The sequence below is a fragment of the Sciurus vulgaris genome (assembly GCF_902686455.1).
Source record: "Sciurus vulgaris genome assembly, chromosome: 11".
Classification (NCBI taxonomy): Eukaryota; Metazoa; Chordata; class Mammalia; order Rodentia; family Sciuridae; genus Sciurus; species Sciurus vulgaris.
In genome coordinates, this window is record NC_136472.1 from 13,082,862 (window position 1) to 13,099,214 (window position 16,353).

General features: G+C 58.4%; 1 pseudogene across 1 annotated transcript; it reads right to left on the reverse strand.

Annotated features, from left to right (window-relative positions):
- Positions 1 to 237: 237 nt before the first annotated feature.
- On the reverse strand, positions 238 to 7,324 carry LOC306639660 (zona pellucida sperm-binding protein 1-like; annotated as a pseudogene). The gene is made up of 10 exons (XR_013766797.1): positions 7,084 to 7,324; positions 5,857 to 5,979; positions 4,990 to 5,134; positions 4,362 to 4,550; positions 4,199 to 4,297; positions 2,653 to 2,780; positions 2,384 to 2,573; positions 2,149 to 2,292; positions 1,061 to 1,142; positions 238 to 950 (listed from the first exon to the last, which is right to left on the reverse strand). The product of XR_013766797.1 is annotated as a zona pellucida sperm-binding protein 1-like (transcript).
- Positions 7,325 to 16,353: the final 9,029 nt, after the last annotated feature.

A 16,353-nucleotide genomic window follows, 5' to 3' on the forward strand; every position in this document is an offset into this window, starting at 1 on the left:
ACAGGAGGCACAAGGCTGCTGTGGCATAGCACGTGTGGCTTACAGTGCACCCTTTCGTAGGTAGAAGGCACAGACTCTAAAATAGTGGTAAGAGTGTAGTAAATACATAAGCCAGTAACGGCCGTTTAGGTGTAATATGTAATAATTATGCACGGTACTTTCTTGCACTGCAGAAAGTTTACACCAACCTCACTGAAAGCCCATGAGTAACCTGTCACATCGAGCTGTGACATTACGATAGCCACATCACTGATGAGAATTTCAGTTCTGGGTCTTATGGGACCCCATCAATATGTGGTCTGTTGTTGACTGAATTATGGAGTGCATGGCTTTCTGAATCGTGACCTGTCACAGAGCCGACACTAAGGAACAGATTTCTCAGATGATAGTTTGTTCTAGGTGTCCCGAGTCACTTCACACCAGCGTTTGGTAGGTTTGAAAAATGGTTTATTGGGCCTGTTCACTGGTGCCTCTCAGATGCCTCAGGCCCACAAACACACCAGCCCCCAGGACCAGGACAACAGCCAGCAGCAGAGAAGGATCCAGAGGAGTGCCTGGGGTTGGAGTTCCTGCTGGAGCCTGCTAGAGAGAAGGGATGGGAAGGAACACAGGGCTGGGCCCGCCTGCCAACACTCTTGCACATTGACCTTCCTTGACCTTGGCCTTCCCACACCTCTGCTACCACCACTGAAGCTGCCTTTCACAGATAAGGGACCAGGGCCAGCTCTGTTTCCTCATGAGTGTAGTTACACCATGTCCTGCCTTCTCTGGGCCAGAGCTTCCCCGTTTGGTCAGCATTTTTAGGGGTCTAAGGCTGGAGGACCCACCATCAGCCCTGGTACTTGTGGGCCCCCATCCATAAGAGTCCTGGAAGCCAACTGGTCCTGGAGAGCTTACGATGTCCAGGGGCCTGGCGGTGCCGTTGAGGTGACCCGAGGATCTTCGCTGTCCTGCCCAGGGAGAGAGCGGTACCTTGGGTTGGTCTCTAGCTCCTGGTGGCCCAGGAGCCAGGCAGGGGCCTGGGGATGGACTGGAGAAACCGCCCCTCCCCTGGACTCACGTGCAGTCCCAGGAGCACATGCTGGGGAGCACGGCTCCAGCCTGGAGGGGAGGCAGGCAGAGGCGCTGCAGAAGAAGTAGACCTGCGGGAGGAGAGAGGCGAGGCGAGGCCTTGGCGCTGTCGGGCAGGAAGTGCCGGGGTATGGAGCCAAGGTTGTGCTGTGCCCGCCAGGCAGAGAAACCCGGGGTGCCGACTGCTGCCCCCTGCAACTGGAGTCCAGGCCTCTCCCAGGTCCACTGCTCTCTGGTGGAACCCAGCCCTCAGCCCGCTTCACCAGCCCTGCCTCTGGCTGCAGAATGGCTGTAGGGCTGGATGGTTCCCTTCCAGAGAAGGGACTGAGGTGGGGCTTGACCACAGCTGGAGAATGCGTGCTGCCAGCCTGTCTGACCCCAGAGACCTGGGGACAGGGATGACAGATTACTGTGGCAACTGCTTCCAGAAACAGGCAGGGGAAACTCCCCAGAGGAGTGGATGCAGGAAGTCACCTGGCCTGGCTGCCAGCAGGCCCCACCCGTGGGTGCCCCTCATCTAGCATGGGAGTGTCTCTCGGCTGGGGAAGCAGCAGGCTGGCGAGGGGGAAAGGCAGGCTCGCCAAGTGGTGCCTTCCAGCGGGATTCATCTACATCTGATGCGGTAACAGGCAGCATCTAAAGCAAGCTGTGTGCGTTCGGTGACAGATGTGTGTGCCCTAGCCTGTTGCTCATGGTGCCGTTTCTGTATTGCACAGCAAACTAAACACACTCTACATTTATCCACTTTCACCTTCTGGAGAAGTTGCCAAGTTATAAAAAAATTCAGAGCAAAAGTACGGTCAACACATTGTTTCTGGGATCGGAAGCAAGGCCGTGGCCGGTTCAGATTTGGGGCGGGCTGCAGCCAAGCGGAACATGTCCCTTCCTCCTCTGGAGCTGTTCAGTGGCTTCTGCACTGACCTAGGGCCAGAACCCAGCACCCACTGCTGTCTGCCACACTTGGCAAGAGCCAACTGCCATCCTGGGACAGGATGAAGGGCACCCGCTCACAGGGTGCCGGAGGCGTTTGGAGACCAGCTTATTCCCACTCAGATGAGGAACGCGGGTCCTTCTTACCAGGCCCCTGAGGGCTCTCTGGGAGCCGAAGTCCAGGAGGGCAAAGGTGGCGACCGTGAAGCGCTGGTAGTGAGATGGAAGGGCAGGCCTGCCCCGTCCAGGGCTACCCTCTGGGTTCTGTAGCTGTCACCCTCGAAAGGACACCTGGGAAGGAGAGAAGCCAGGAGGGCCTCCAGGAGGCGAGGCAAGCTGGGAGGGCGCTCCGTGGGGCACTCGGTCACCTACCGTCACTCACCCGTCCGATAGGATGGGCCACTGGGGCTGCTGGAAGGGGTTGGTGCCAGGAGTGGCCCAGCACTGGTGCAGCACCAGGACTAGCCTGGGGTCTGTCCTCTGCAAGAGCCGGACCTCCACGTGGACTGGCTCCCGGAGCAGCCTCGCCAGCGGGTAGTCGTCCTGCCCATGGTAGGAGCGGAAGGTCTCGTCTGCGGGGAGGGGCTATGAGCTGGGGCCGGCCTGCTCCAGGACACGCAGCCGGGAGGGAAAGTCGCCCAGATACCGTACCCTTGGCAATTCGCAGCTCCAGCCGCAGGGGGCCAGACTGAGCCACCGGGGCAGGCGAGGCGGGTGGGAAGATGGATGCCTGGAGGGGCAGGAAGTCACCAGCATCGAAGAGACAGCGGACGTGAAGCCTGAAGTTCAAGTGCAAGAAGGTGGGGGAGAAGACCAGTCAGAACGCGTGAACCAGGCAGCAACACTGTGTTCGCAACACAGGGCCCTCCAGCTGAGGGGATGGACGCTCCGGGCTCGGTGCTGTGCTGGCCAGGGGGCCGAGGAAGCGCGCCCCTGCCCAGGTGGTCCCCCTGGGACAGCTGGCGCTTGGTATGCCAGGCCCTGCTCTAGGACAGGATCAAGACAAAGGGCCCTCTGGGGCTGGCACCGTGGGCCTGCCCCGTTTGGACATTCGAGGCCTCTGGAGCTTGGCCGCTGAGCCTGTGGGTACACAGGGGCTCACGTCTCCTTGGCGACAGTGGTTTAACCTAAGCCCCAGTTTCCTCCCTCCAAGGCTGTGAGACATCCGTGAGTGTCTTGCTTGTCCCTGCAGCTGCAGCTGGCCCGCCACGGTGCCCAGGGCCCACCTGCGTGGTGGCCTGCACCTACACCAGTGAGGCGCTGTGTAGCGTGTCGACCCCACCCTGCTCTGAAGGCCTCTTGCCCTCGGGTCTCAGTGGCCCCCCTGCTTAGTCCTGACGGGTGACAGCCATTTTCCCTCGGGAATTCCTGATCGCTGTGCTGAATTCTGACCCAAGTCCAATGTTCCACTGCATGACAGGAGCTTACCTCCCCCCTCCTGGGCCACACGCACTCTGCTTAAAGCAAAAGCCACTTGGACCCCAACACCAGTTTCTTGCCCAACCCTCGTGGCAGGTGCCATGGGAGAGAAGGATACCTGGCATCCACTCGGTGCCAAGCACAAGAATTTCTACAACCCGTAGTTAGTGATCAGCTCTCTCCGTAGGGAGACGGGCTGGGGTGGGCGTATGGCCCTGGGTCACACAGTAGCAGGTTCAAAGCCAGGCATGGCACCCCCACTGGCACTCCGTGAACTGAGGTCATGCCACCTCAGCCAGCACGTCCAGGAGGCCCCTTTCGCCCAGGCTGTTCCTCCATTCCTTCCTCTACCACTTCGGTAGAGAACGTGGACTGGAGGTATCTTCTGCCCCATCTGTGGCTTCTTAACTGGAGATCGGCAGGTGGAAACAGCCTCAGCCCCTTCCTGGGCCCGGCAGGGGACACCTTCAGCCACTCCGAGCTTAGTTCTTGGAGGGGTAAAGCAGACTCTGAAGAGCTGCTCCTTGGCTTCTGTCCGAGTCCCATAGGCCAGGCACAGAGAGGCACTTGATGCCCTATCAGCCCTGGGAAAGGGCCATCCCCAGCCTCGCAGGACAGGCTGAAGGAGGTAAGCTGCACATCTAAAGTCACAGCTGAGGTAGCGGCAGAGCCTGGATTTGACCCAGCTGGTCCCAAAGCCTGCCCTGGGCTAGCCTCAGCTCCCTCCTGCTCCCGCTCCAGCCCACGCCCGGCCTGTTCAGGGAGGACTCCCCCTCACCGGAAAGTGCCGTCCCGAGTTGATGGAACCCTGGGGTCCCTTTTGGACTTGGAGGTCCGACACCAGCTTGTTCTCGTAGATGAGTTGACTGCCGACTGTCTGAGGGGGACACGTGAGTGAGGCCCCTCCCAGGGGCGGGTCACCCCCGCGCCCGCCCTCCTACCTGGATCGTGGTGCCGCAGTGCGTGAGAGGGACACGGAAGACCACAAAAGTGCTCGTCTTCTGGGTTGGGGGGCAGCGGGTGGGGGCATAAGCCAGGTGGACGTTGGCCAGCGTGATCCTGCGTGCCAAGGCCATTTCTTGGGACATGACCAGGATGAAGTAGGCCACTTCTGAAACACTGGACGGTGGCTGGGACAGAGACCCGAGAGGCCGATCAGGGCCTTGGACTAGTACCCATCCAGCTCAGAGGTGGGGCCAGTCTGCTCCGGCACTGGCCTGGGAGCCAGGAGGTGAGACCCCGATGTCCCCATTTAGGCCAGGGTTGGCCCTAGTCAATCTTCCAGAGACCAGTTTCTCATCCATGGAACAAAAGAGTGGAAGGGCACCCTGAAGTAAGATGGAAGGATTTGTCATCCCAGCCAGGATGTTTTAGGACCTGAAGGTCAGGGTGCGTTTCGGGGACAGCCGTTAGGAGGCAAGCAGGGTGTGTTGTCCCCATCTAAAGGTCTCTGCCATTTGTTCCAAAAGTTGGGATCTGAGGGGCGGATGGGAAGACTGCAGCAGGGGCACTCTCCTGCCGCATCAGGGTCCCGGGGACCAGGACAGTGCTGGGTGTGGGAGGGTGTACCTGTGTTGCCATAGTAACAGGGCACGTCTCTGCTGTCATCGTAGCAGCAGCCGGCCTGCTGACAGGCTTCTTTGGAGTTGTTTCTCACCATGCAGGGGATGTGCCCAGAGACCACCTGGCACTGCTCCCGGGGGCAGATGGGCACCTAGGGTTGTGACGGTGAAAGAGAGACAGTTTCCTTGGTGCCCAGTCAAACCATCAGGCCTCCCACAGTCCAGAGGTCTTGATGGCCTACGCACCGACGGACTCAGGCTGGTCCACCTCCCAGTGTCCCACGGTGCCCCACTGAGGCCAAGTCAGGGTGGGGCGGGTGGGTCCCAGTCCCAGGGACAGCGGATCAGGAGTCGTAAGGATGACGTTGTGTTCTGGGTAGGATGGGCTGGGAGGGGGGTGACCCAGAGCCAGGCGAGGGGTGGCTGGGGTGTGGGGCGGAGGGGAAGCAAATGAGGGGAGGAAGGCCAGGAGGTGGTAGGTGGCACCAGGCTGGCGTCTGGAGTCTGGTGTGGTCAGGTTTGGGACAGACCAGAGTTGGCCTCTTGTGCCACACCACATGACCATCCTGCAGCACAGCTTCTATGAACACCCTCAGGTGGAACCCGCCCGTCCTGCAGGTGAGAGGGCCAGAGCAGCTGGGCCAGAGCAGCTGAGACCAGGCCGGGGAGGGGGCGTCAGCAAGGGCCGAGCCAACTGCCAGGCAGGGAGCGGGGTCTGATGCTGGTCCCAGGAAGGCCTGCACCCAGGATTTGATCTCCCCACCCACCTGCCCACCCAGGACTCCTGACCCATCTTGCTCTGGTCTTCCCTGGTCCAGGAGAGGCAGGGTCCTTAGGACAGACTTGGTGCCACAGAGCAGCCAGCCGTCCCTACCTTCTGCAGCACGTGGCAGCCTTGGTAATCAGCCGAGAAGACGGCCAGCTCCCGGGGCTCGGCGGGTGACCCCGTGGTAGCAGATGGAGCAGTTGTTCACTTCAAACCGGTTCCCGAATTCATCTGGGATGGGGAGGAAGGAAAGAGGGAGGGTGGGTTTCAGGGTGCTAGAGGGCGGGCCGCTGGAGGAGGCTTCCTGCCAACACAGCAGGCCGGGGACCCAGACCAGCCTTGGCCTGGCCCTAGCTAGCTGGTCTTGGGCAGGCTCCGCCACGAGTCTTGGCTCACATCTGTAAGGGCTCAAGAGGCCGCAGGGCCTTTCTAGCTGGGTTTCCCTGGCATGGCACCCCCGCGCAAGCATGAAGACGTGGTGCAGAGGACCCAGGGTCTCGGGTGGCGGCCGAGACTTCTCACCGTTTTCTTTTAAGCTCAGTTATCCACATTCCGTGGACAAGGTGGCTGAGGGTGATGTGAACCTTCTCAGGCACATTCTCTGGGGGCAGGATGAGGATTCCATTGCTGGGTTTTTGTAGTGAAGGGCGGAGCCCGTGTGCCAGGTTAAATGGCTGCCGCTGTCACCCGGTGACACCTGCAATGCGGTTCACCCACCTTGACAGCCCAGAACAGCAGGGGGCCCCTTCGGGGGGGGGGGGGGCTCCAGCATTCTCATTCAGTGCACAAAAGACCAAGTTCTTCCTTCTCGCCTTGCAGAGGTGGCTCAGAGGTCTGTCAGGTGCCCAAGAGAACACAGCCTAGAAGCTGTGGCAAGGGGCAGCCTCTAAGGACAAAGGGGGCCCACCTGGGAGAGTGCCCACCTGGCCTCCAGGGGCGTTGGAAAAATTCCTAGAAGCAGATGCAAATCTCCATTCCGAGACTGCACCTTTGCTCCACTCTACTGCACCCAGACTGATTTGTGGACCAGCAGCCCGGATCAACTGGCTGTGGTTAGAAATGCAGAGCCCGGAGCTGCCCAGGCCCTTCTTATTGAGGCTGCCTCTTAGCGAGGTGCCAGGTGATCCCTGGGTGCAGTGACGTGGGAGAGGCTGCTGGTGACCAGGGGGATTGAGCTCTGCGACCCTCCTCCCTGGCCCGTCTTTATGTGTGTGGGGGCTGGTCACCGCCCCCCAGGAGGGAGGCTTCTACTCTTCTTGCCTGGGTTCCAGGGGAAGGGTCCCCCCAGCAGCAGCCTGGGCCTGGGGGCGGGACCAGGGTTCACCCAGCACTCACCCAGCACCTTGAAGCGGATTGTCTGGCCTGGCCTGGGGACCACCAGCAGCTGCATGCCCCGGATCCCACAGTCATAGCTGTGCTGGAGGCCTGCGAAGCCGGGCTTGGGGAACCGCTGCCCACCCAGCCCCACGCTGGCTGCCGCCAACAGTGGCAAGATGACGTGGAAACGCCAGGCCATGCTGGGAGCGCCTGCAGCCAGGTACACCACAGAGGACCCCTCCTGCAGCCCCTACTGCTTTGCCACGGGAGCAGGGGGAGGCCTTTATGAGGGAGGGCCGCAAGTGGCAGCCTCTAAGGACAAAGGGGGCCCACCTGGGGGAGAGCCCACCTGGCCTCCAGGGGCGGTGGAGAAATTCCTGCCCCAAAGCAGGGGCGGGTATCCTCCCAGCCTGAGCCCCCAGGGGCTGCTGGGAAAGCGGCCCTTGACCAGGCTCCCTGGCTTTCAGCCTTGCGGCAGGGCAGCTGGGGATGATGCTGCTCAGTGAAGTGACTGGGCTGGAGGAGGGAGCTTTCTAGCAAAGATGGGCTAAGGGTCAGCATCTGTGGCTGGAGGGGCCCTGAGGACCTGGGGTCCACTGCCCGCCTGGCTCCCAAGCCCCTCCCCATCTCCTTCCATTCCGACAGCTCCCCAGGGCCTCCTGCCTGCCACGGGACCTCAGGACTGAGGAGAACAGAAGCCCCATCACTTTCCTCCCAGCCCTCAGCTAGAGCCACAGGGAGAGGGCCCTGCCCCAGGAGCTCGCCGCTGATAGGGCCACAGGTGCCTCTCTCCGAGAAGCTCCTCACAGCCTGTCCAGGATTAAGCCAGTTAATGGGTGGCCATTTCCGATGAGGACACCAGTGGAAGATTCTGTCCTCAGCCTCTGTCATGGTCACACTGGAAGCCACCTGCAGGCTATGTGTATAAGATATAGACGAAAAATGAGTGGATTTTGTGTTTCCTCTTGTGTTCCCTCTCCAAATTAGCGTAATATGAATATACACATATTCCAAGATCCAAAAACAAAAAAAACCCAAAAATTGAAACACTCTGGTTCTGAGTATTTGGGATAAGTCTACTCGACGTGCACTAATGTAATATTAGTAAATAATGATGGATCCACAAACTGTATTGTGACAAATGTACTGAAATCAGGTAAGATGCTAATTACAGGAGAACTGGGTGTGGGGTCTATGGGAACGCTCTGCACTGTCTTTTCTGTTTTTCTATTAATCTAAAACAGTTCTAAGAAATAATCTATTAACAACCACCACAGGAACGGCCCGCGTTAGAGCTCACTACGCGCTCAGCCCACCAGGTTCAGTCCTAGGGCCCTGCGGGTGCTGGCTCATTACAAGGCCCCGCTCCTTGGAGGAATTCCAGGGTACTAACTGATGTAGCTGAGCCCAGGGCCCTGCAGAGTCTGAGCTCAGCAAATGCTAGCAACTGTGGGTTGCTGGAATTTGCTGCAGCTGGAGGAGGCTGTGGCTCATGTCCTTAGCCTGGTTCCCCGCCCCTACAGTTCTGCCTGTGACCTGGGCTGCGTCAAGGTTTCTGAGCTTTGGGAGTCCCTTCTGATCACTGCAGATGGTAACGCCTACCTTGCAGGGTGGATGAGAAGCCACAATGGTGTGCTAACTTATGTGTCAACCAGTCACTGTTTGGCAATGATGAGCCCAGCTGGGGAGAGCTTAGTGGGTGTCTCTGAGAGCAAAGTCAGGAGAGGTGCCAACCCGCCAACCTGGGGGGAGGCGGTGCGAGAGGGTCATGGAAGTGTTTTTGGAGGAAGGGCCCTGAGCAGGGTGAGCAGGGTGAGTAGGGGCAGGGGTGCCAGCGGGCTCCTGGGTGGTGGGTGTTGGAGTGAGGCAGAGGGAGTTTGGGGCCAGAGGCAGACAGAGGTCTAGAAGAGAGAGCTTCAAAGGGGGGCTTGCTGGAGGGAGCTGGGGGGAGGGGAGGAGTCGAGGTCCAGGGGCTTTTCTGGAAGGATAGTGTGGAGGTTTAGATTTTTTATGTTGAACTTTCTACTTTTCAAACTTAGAAAAGAGAAGGATTTTTCACAGAAGCCTCTCCCAGATTCCTTGGACGCTAGCTTTTGCCATTGGTCGAACTTCCTCTTTCTTCCTGAATGTGCACGCACACGCCCACTTTCTTTCATACCATCTGAGCGCTGGTTGCAAAAGTGATGGTTTTGCTTTTACCCTTAATTACTTCAGTGTATGTTTCCTAAAAATAAAAAAAAATAAATAAATAAAACAAACAAACAAACAAAAAAAAATCGAGGAACCACCGTAACACAGTCACAACCAGGAAATCAGCAGTGGCTTAAACTCAATTGTCTAACTTACAGACCCTGCTCAACCTTCAGCAGGTATTCTGGCAACGACTTTTATAGCCCAGGAGAAGTTTCCTCTTAGTCTGGGATCCGATCCTGGCTCAGGGGTCTCTTCTGCTGCCTCTGATCTGGGGCACCCCCTGCCCCCCGGGGTCTGCCTTTGTCTTTCTCGCCTGGCCATTTTGACCAGTTACTTTGTGGAATGGCTCTCTGGGTCTGCCCGGTGTTTCCCGAGGAGGCCCAGGTTACGCATTTTTGGCAGTGTCTTGGGCGGAGAGGGCTCTGTAGCAGAACCCCGCAGCCTGGCAGCTTAACCAGCAGGTAGATATTTTCTCATAGTTCCGGAGGCTGCCAGTCCAAGGTCAAAGATCTTGGTGTCACCAGGTGTCTTCTTTTAAGGACACCAGTCAGATTAGGGCTCACCCCATGACTCATTTCAACCACCTCTTTAAAGGCCCTTTCTCCAAATAGAGTCGCATTCTGAGGGACAGGGGATTAGGCCTTCAGCATATGAATTTGGGGGACACGATACAGTCCACGATGGGCAGAGCACCCCAAAGCAATGTTGTGTCCTCCTCAGAGTGTCCTGCAGGAGGGACGTCACACCAATGCGTGCTGTGCCCGTGGATGAAACTCTGGCCACAGGTTAAGGCAGCGGGTGCCCAGGTTCTCTGTGGCAAAGTCTTGATGCCACTCTGTAATTTACGAGTGTCCCATGGGGAGACATCTTGGACCGTGTGGTTTTCCTGCTCCACATCGAACGTTCCCTGGCCATTGTGCTGGTTGCTGAGTGGCATCTCTGACCCCATCACTTCCGTACCAATGTGCTGTGGATGGAGCACCCCCACCGGGGTGTCAGGGGCAGAGAGAGCCTGACCTGAGGAGCTGAGGGGCCTGTGTTTGGGCTGCGTCCCCTGCTTATGAGCGGAGTGGCCTGGGAGGTCACCTACCTGCTCTTTTCCTCTATGGGAAGATGCGGAAGAGAGTTGTGGGACTAGGTAATGAGAGGCCTCTCCTAACTGACCTTGGACCCATGGGACCAACTGTCTCCCAAGGGCCTGGCAATGGGCAGCTGGCTCATGGCCACAGGCAGAGGATGCTGCTGAAACAATGGAGCCAACCGACCGTGGACTGCACCTCGGAAACCAGGAGCCAAAATAAACCTTCCCTTCTCTCACGTTGACTTTCCCAGACATTCGGTCATAAGGGATGGAAAGCTGGCCGCCTCAGAGGCCTTTGAGAAAATGGCACCACACCGTCCCGGAGAGAGGACTGAGCCCTGGGTTTCCTCCGTGGACTTGGGTGCCAGAGCTCCTGGGCCTGTGAGGGACCCCAGCTCCTCCACTCACCCGCCAGGGACCTTGAAGGGGCACCTGCTCTGTGACATGCTTTTCTTGGGGCTAATGGCAGTAGCCAACTTAAGGTTGCCGACTTTCCTCTCTGGGTCACTTGCTAAATCTCAGTTGGCTCATTTCTCTTTCCTTTCAAACCTCATTCTTTTAATTTTTAAAAGCTGGACTTCAGTCTCTTAATCTGAAAAGAATAAGATCAACCTAAGGACGATGCTGGGAGGTTTTAGTGTCAGCGCCTACCCTGTACCCTCCCGGCCCCACCCAGGGACAAAGGGAGGGCACCAGGGGAGGCCGGGCCTCCCTGGACTGCACACACAAAGCTAAGGGAGGCCCAGGCAGGGAACAGGCCACTTAGCTCAATGGCCTGTAGAGTGACCCAGGGGAGTCCCAGTTGTGCACCACACAGACCTTGCCAACTGCAGAGATGTTTCCAGAAGGCGGGAGAAGCAAATTTAACACAAAGGCAGCCCTGCTTCCCCTGCAGGCTACAAAGAACTCTGGAGACATGCAGTCAGCTGGGAAGAGCTGTGTGCTGGGGCTGGACCACCTGGCTCTGAAATCCAGTTTCTCTGCTCGCTGACTGAGCAGCTTTGGCCAAGTTACCTAACCTCTCTGAGCCTCAGTTTTCTCCTCTGTGAGTGGAGGCAAGAACAGCGTCTTCCTCAGAGGGTGAGTGTGGAAGGAAAACTAGCTAACATATGTCAAGTGCGTAGCTGGGGCTGGCCCGGTGCCTAGCAACGTTAGCCTGGCCATCTGTAGTGTGTCCCATGGTGGGCCTCAAAAACACGCCCACTCCCAACCTGGGAACCCTGAACGGTGACATTATCTGGGGAAATAAGGGGGTGTGGACTCTACAGATATAAATGAGTAAAGGATCTCAAGATGACACCTCCTGGATGATCCGGGCAGGCCCCAAATCCAATGACAAGTGTCTCATGAGAAAAGGGAGAAGGGGCAGCAGGGACTGGAGCTGCCAGGTGCTGGCAGGAGGCAGGATCCCCCCAAGAGCCTCTGGAGGCCGTCGGCCCCGCCGGCACCGACCTCAGACTGTGGGCGAGTGGGTCCAGCGCCTGCCGGGCCTGCCCTGCCTTCCTGTCTCCCTTCCCACCATGAAGACATCAGCCAGAGCCAGTGAAGAGTGGGCGGAGACCCGTTCCAGGCTGTGGGCAGCAACGGATCCAGACCGCACGGCCCTGAGGAACTGGGGACCTGTGGGGTCTGCACGTGGAGTCCAGGGCGAGAGATTCCTGGGGTCCAGCAGCCATCTGCTGGGACCCCTCCCCTCTGCAGGCCCTCTGCTTGGCTGGGGAGACAAGGAGATAAAATAGGAATGATCTCTGTTGCTCATCAAGAGGCGAGAGCAGGTGTGAAAAAGAGCCCGCCGAGGACAAGGGCAGGAGACGAAGTGACTAGAGACTTGGGAGAATGGAGTGAGAGGTAGGCTCCTTCCAAGAAAATCGGCAAAGGCTTCGCTGGTCAGGGTTCTGAAGGATGCATAGGAGTCATAGGAGTTCACCAAGAGGCCAAGGAAGGACTGATATTCCAGAGCAGGGAGCAAGCAGCAGAAGCGGGGTGCAGGCCCAGCCTGGTGTGCAGAGGGTGGAGGAGGTGGTGGTGGAGACAGTAGTGGAGATGGTGGAGGAGACAGACGTGGAGGCGGTAGAGGTGGTGGTGGAGGTGGTGGAGGAGGTGGTGGAGATGGCAGAGGAGATGGTGGTGGTGGTGGAGGTGGTGGAGGAGATGGTGGTAGTGGTGGAGGAGATGGTGGAGGTGGTGGAGAAGGCAGTGGAGGAGATGGTGGAGGTGGTGGAGGTGGTGGAGGAGATGGTGGAGGTGGTGGAGGTGGTGGAGGAGATGGTGGAGGTGGAGGAGGCGGTGGAGGAGATGGTGGAGGTGGTGGAGGTGGTGGAGGAGATGGTGGAGGTGGTGGAGGAGGTGGTGGAGGAGATAGTGGAGGTGGTGGAGGTGGTGGAGGAGATGGTGGTAGTGGTGTAGGAGGTGGTGGAGGAGATGGTGGTAGTGGTGTAGGAGGTGGTGGAGGAGATGGTGGTGGTGGAGGAGGTGGTGGAGGTGGTGGAGGTGGTGGAGGAGATGGTGGTGGTGGAGGAGGTGGTGGAGGTGGTGGAGGTGGTGGAGGAGATGGTGGTGGTGGTGGAGGTGGTGGAGGAGGTGGTGGAGATGGCAGAGGAGATGGTGGTGGTGGTGGAAGAGGTGGTGGAGGAGACAGTGGAGGAGATGGTGGAGGTGGTGGAGGTGGTGGAGGAGATGGTGGTGGTGGTGGAGGTGGTGGAGGAGATGGTGGTAGTGGTGGAGGAGATGGTGGAGGAGATGGTGGAGGTGGTGGAGGTGGTGGTGGTGGTGGTGGAGGAGACGGTGAAGGAGATGGTGGAGGTGGTGGAGGAGGCGGTGGAGGAGATGGTGATGGTGGTGGAGGTGGTGGAGGAGATGGTGATGGTGGTGGAGGTGGTGGAGGAGGCGGTGGAGGAGATGGTGGAGGTGGTGGAGGTGGTGGAGGAGATGGTGATGGTGGTGGAGGTGGTGGAGGAGATGGTGGTGGTGGTGGAGGTGGTGGAGGAGATGGTGGTAGTGGTGGAGGAGGTGGTGGAGGAGATGGTGGTGGTGGAGGAGGTGGTGGAGGTGGTGGAGGTGGTGGAGGAGATGGTGGTGGTGGTGGAGGTGGTGGAGGAGGCGGTGGAGGAGATGGTGGAGGTGGTGGAGGTGGTGGAGGAGATGGTGGTGGAGATGGTGGTGATGGTGGAGGAGGTAGAGGAAGCAGTGGAGGAGGCGGTGGTGGTGTGGGCGCCCCAGGCTCCAGCCTCGCTGCCCTGCCCCATGCGCTGCTTCCTGTCTGACTGACGCCTTGGAAGTGGCTGGAGAGGAACCTGAGGGCTGCTTCCTGAGCCCAGCCGGAGCACAGGGGGCCTGTCCCTGTGTGTCGACCGCAGTGATGCCAAGCACCTCCTGGGCCCAGACACAGGGTGCGTGTGTGTGTGTATGAGTATCAGTGTGAGTGTGTGTGGGGGTGTGAGTGCACCTGTGCTTGTGTGTTAGTACAAGTGTGAGACTGAGGGAGTGTGAACACGTGTGCACGAGTGAGTGTGACTGCAGTGTGTGTTGGTGATGCTGGGTGTGACTGTGAGGGAGCTGTGAGTGTGTAAGCATGTGTGCCAGTGTGTGAATGAGAGTGCGTGTTCACACATGAATGCCTGAGCATTAGTTGGCAAGTATCATGTGTGAGCACATGTGTGTGCAAAGTGTGTGCATGGGTGTGTGAGTGCAGGCGTGCTAGTGTGAGAGTGTGAGTGTGTGTGATTGAGTGTGGGAATAGAGTGAGTGAGTATGGTTGTGCGTGCAAGTGCGTTTGCAAGTTTGTGTGTGCACGTGTGTGAGCTTGTGTGTGTACATGTGTGTGCACATGTGTGAGAGTGTGCACGTGCATGAGTGCATGCATGTGTGTGTGCATACCTGTGTGTGCATGTGTGTGTGTGCCTGTGAGTGTATGCGTGTGTATGTGCGCACCTGTGTGTGTGCGTGTGTGTGCGTGTGTGTGTGCGTGTGAGTGCGCATGTGTGCGTGTGTGCATGTGTGTGCGTACATGTGAGTGTGTGTGTGTGAATGTGTGTGTGTCCCTGTGAGTGTGAACACATTCCAGGCAGCAGCGGGCACAACCTGGGCAAAGGCCTGGAGGGGACAGGGGCTGGCAGGGGACGGTGCGGAAGAGGGCACAGGGAGAGGGAGAGGGGCCAGGAGCCTGGAGAGCCCTGGGCAGTGGCCCCAGGTCGCATGCCGGAGCTGCAGGCTCAGTGTTCCTCGGCAGGGGGCGGTGCTGCTGCCGGGCGCCCAGACCTCAGGTTCTGAGAGAGGTTGTCCCTCAGGGGCAGGGCCTGTGCCCTGGAGGTGGCTGTGTCTTCCTCCAGGTCCAAGGGGACACTGGACATAAGGCAGGGCAGGGTGTGGCGGGGCTGAGGACATGCCCCTAGCTGCTCACACAAGCCTGCTGGTTGTGGCTTTGTGGCCCCAGCCCTGCCTGTCCTTGGGCTCAGAGGCTGGCTTCCCTGCCCGGCCAGCTTCCTGCCCCTTGATCTGTAACCCCCAGGGCCACGCAGTTCCGCCTGGCAGGCCAAACCTGCCACATCCCCGAGACAATTCCAAGAACTACTGCTCACATGGACGCAGCCTCAGAGGGGACGTTTGGTCGCCCAGGCCCTCCGCCAAGAGCCCTGCTGCCAGGGCGCCGGGCCCAGGGACGCCCAAGGCCTCCTGCAGGTCTGGTCTTTTTCCCTTTTCAGTCCTGGGGACTGAGCCCAGAGTGCCATGCGGCTTGGCAAGTGCCACCAGGCCACGCCTCCAGCCCTTTTTATTTTTTATTTGGAGACAGGGTCTCACTTCAGGCTGGCCTACCACTTGCAATCCTCCCTCCTCGGCCTCCCACGTGGCTGGGATGCTGGCTCAGAGGTTCAGTCCTCAGTGTGGCCTCTGGTCGCAGAGGCTTCCCCAGGGGACAGGACAGAAATGCAGATTCCCAGGCTCCACGAGGACTTGCGGGTCAGGTGCCCCGAGGCCGGCCCAGCAACTGGTCTACGAAGGCCTCGGGTGGTTCTGATGAGCACGGCGGCTGGACCTCGAGGCGTGTGCTGTCAGGCGTTTGCCCAAGGCCCTGGCCAGCCTCCTGTGGACTCCATGAGCAGACCCATCTAACAGTCTTGGTGGCCTCTTGCCCAGTGAAGGTCTGGCGTGTCCATGGCCTCCACCAAGGCTCTGTCCTAGAGGCAGGCTGAATGTGTGTCCCCTTTACTCCCAGCCAGCGAGCCCCGCCCAGGACCCCACTGCTCCAGCTCCCTGGAGACTTCCTCTTAGACTGGCCAGTGCTGGCTTTTGGTTCCGGAAACCCCAGGGGAGGCCCAAGCTCCTACCCACCCAATGGGTTGAGGCCGTAGGGCTGGGCTCTCAGAGTGTGTACAGAGGCCATTTCCACCACGTGAGGGCAGCTGAGAACCCCCAAAGGTCCCTTGGGATGTGAAGATGACTCAGGGCCCGGCTCACGTGTGGTACTTTTTTTGTTTTTTTTGGTGGCGGGGTTTATTTTAGTAAAGTTAGTAAAACTTAGTAACTTTTTTTTTTGTTTGTTTGTTTGTTTAGTAATAAGTTGTCCTCAGGGAGGGCTGGGAACCAAGCCATGACAATGATTCCAGGATGGGACACAGGACAGAGAAGGATCAGAGAACTAAGGATTTTGGCTGGAAACGAACATAGGGCTGCCATGAGAGGTTGTGCAGGATGTTCACTGCACCAGGGTTACTAGTGAAGGAGACAAGAGATGGCTGAGATACAGAGGGAGATCATCTCAAGTCTGATGCCCTAGTGCTGAGATGTGTCAGTAGGGAACAGAAGAAATTCTTTCTTCCTTTCTTTTTTTAATTTCTTTTTTCTTTTTTCTTTTTTACAGATTCTTTCTTATTCCAAAGACCAGTCCGTGCTCCAACCCCAGCACTCGCTCGGGGCTGGTACTGTGCAGAAGTACCTTTTAAAATTCGTATCTTGTTGCTGTGAAGTTACTCGCCCAGTCACACAGGCAGGAAGAGGCAGTGCCAGGCCCAGACACT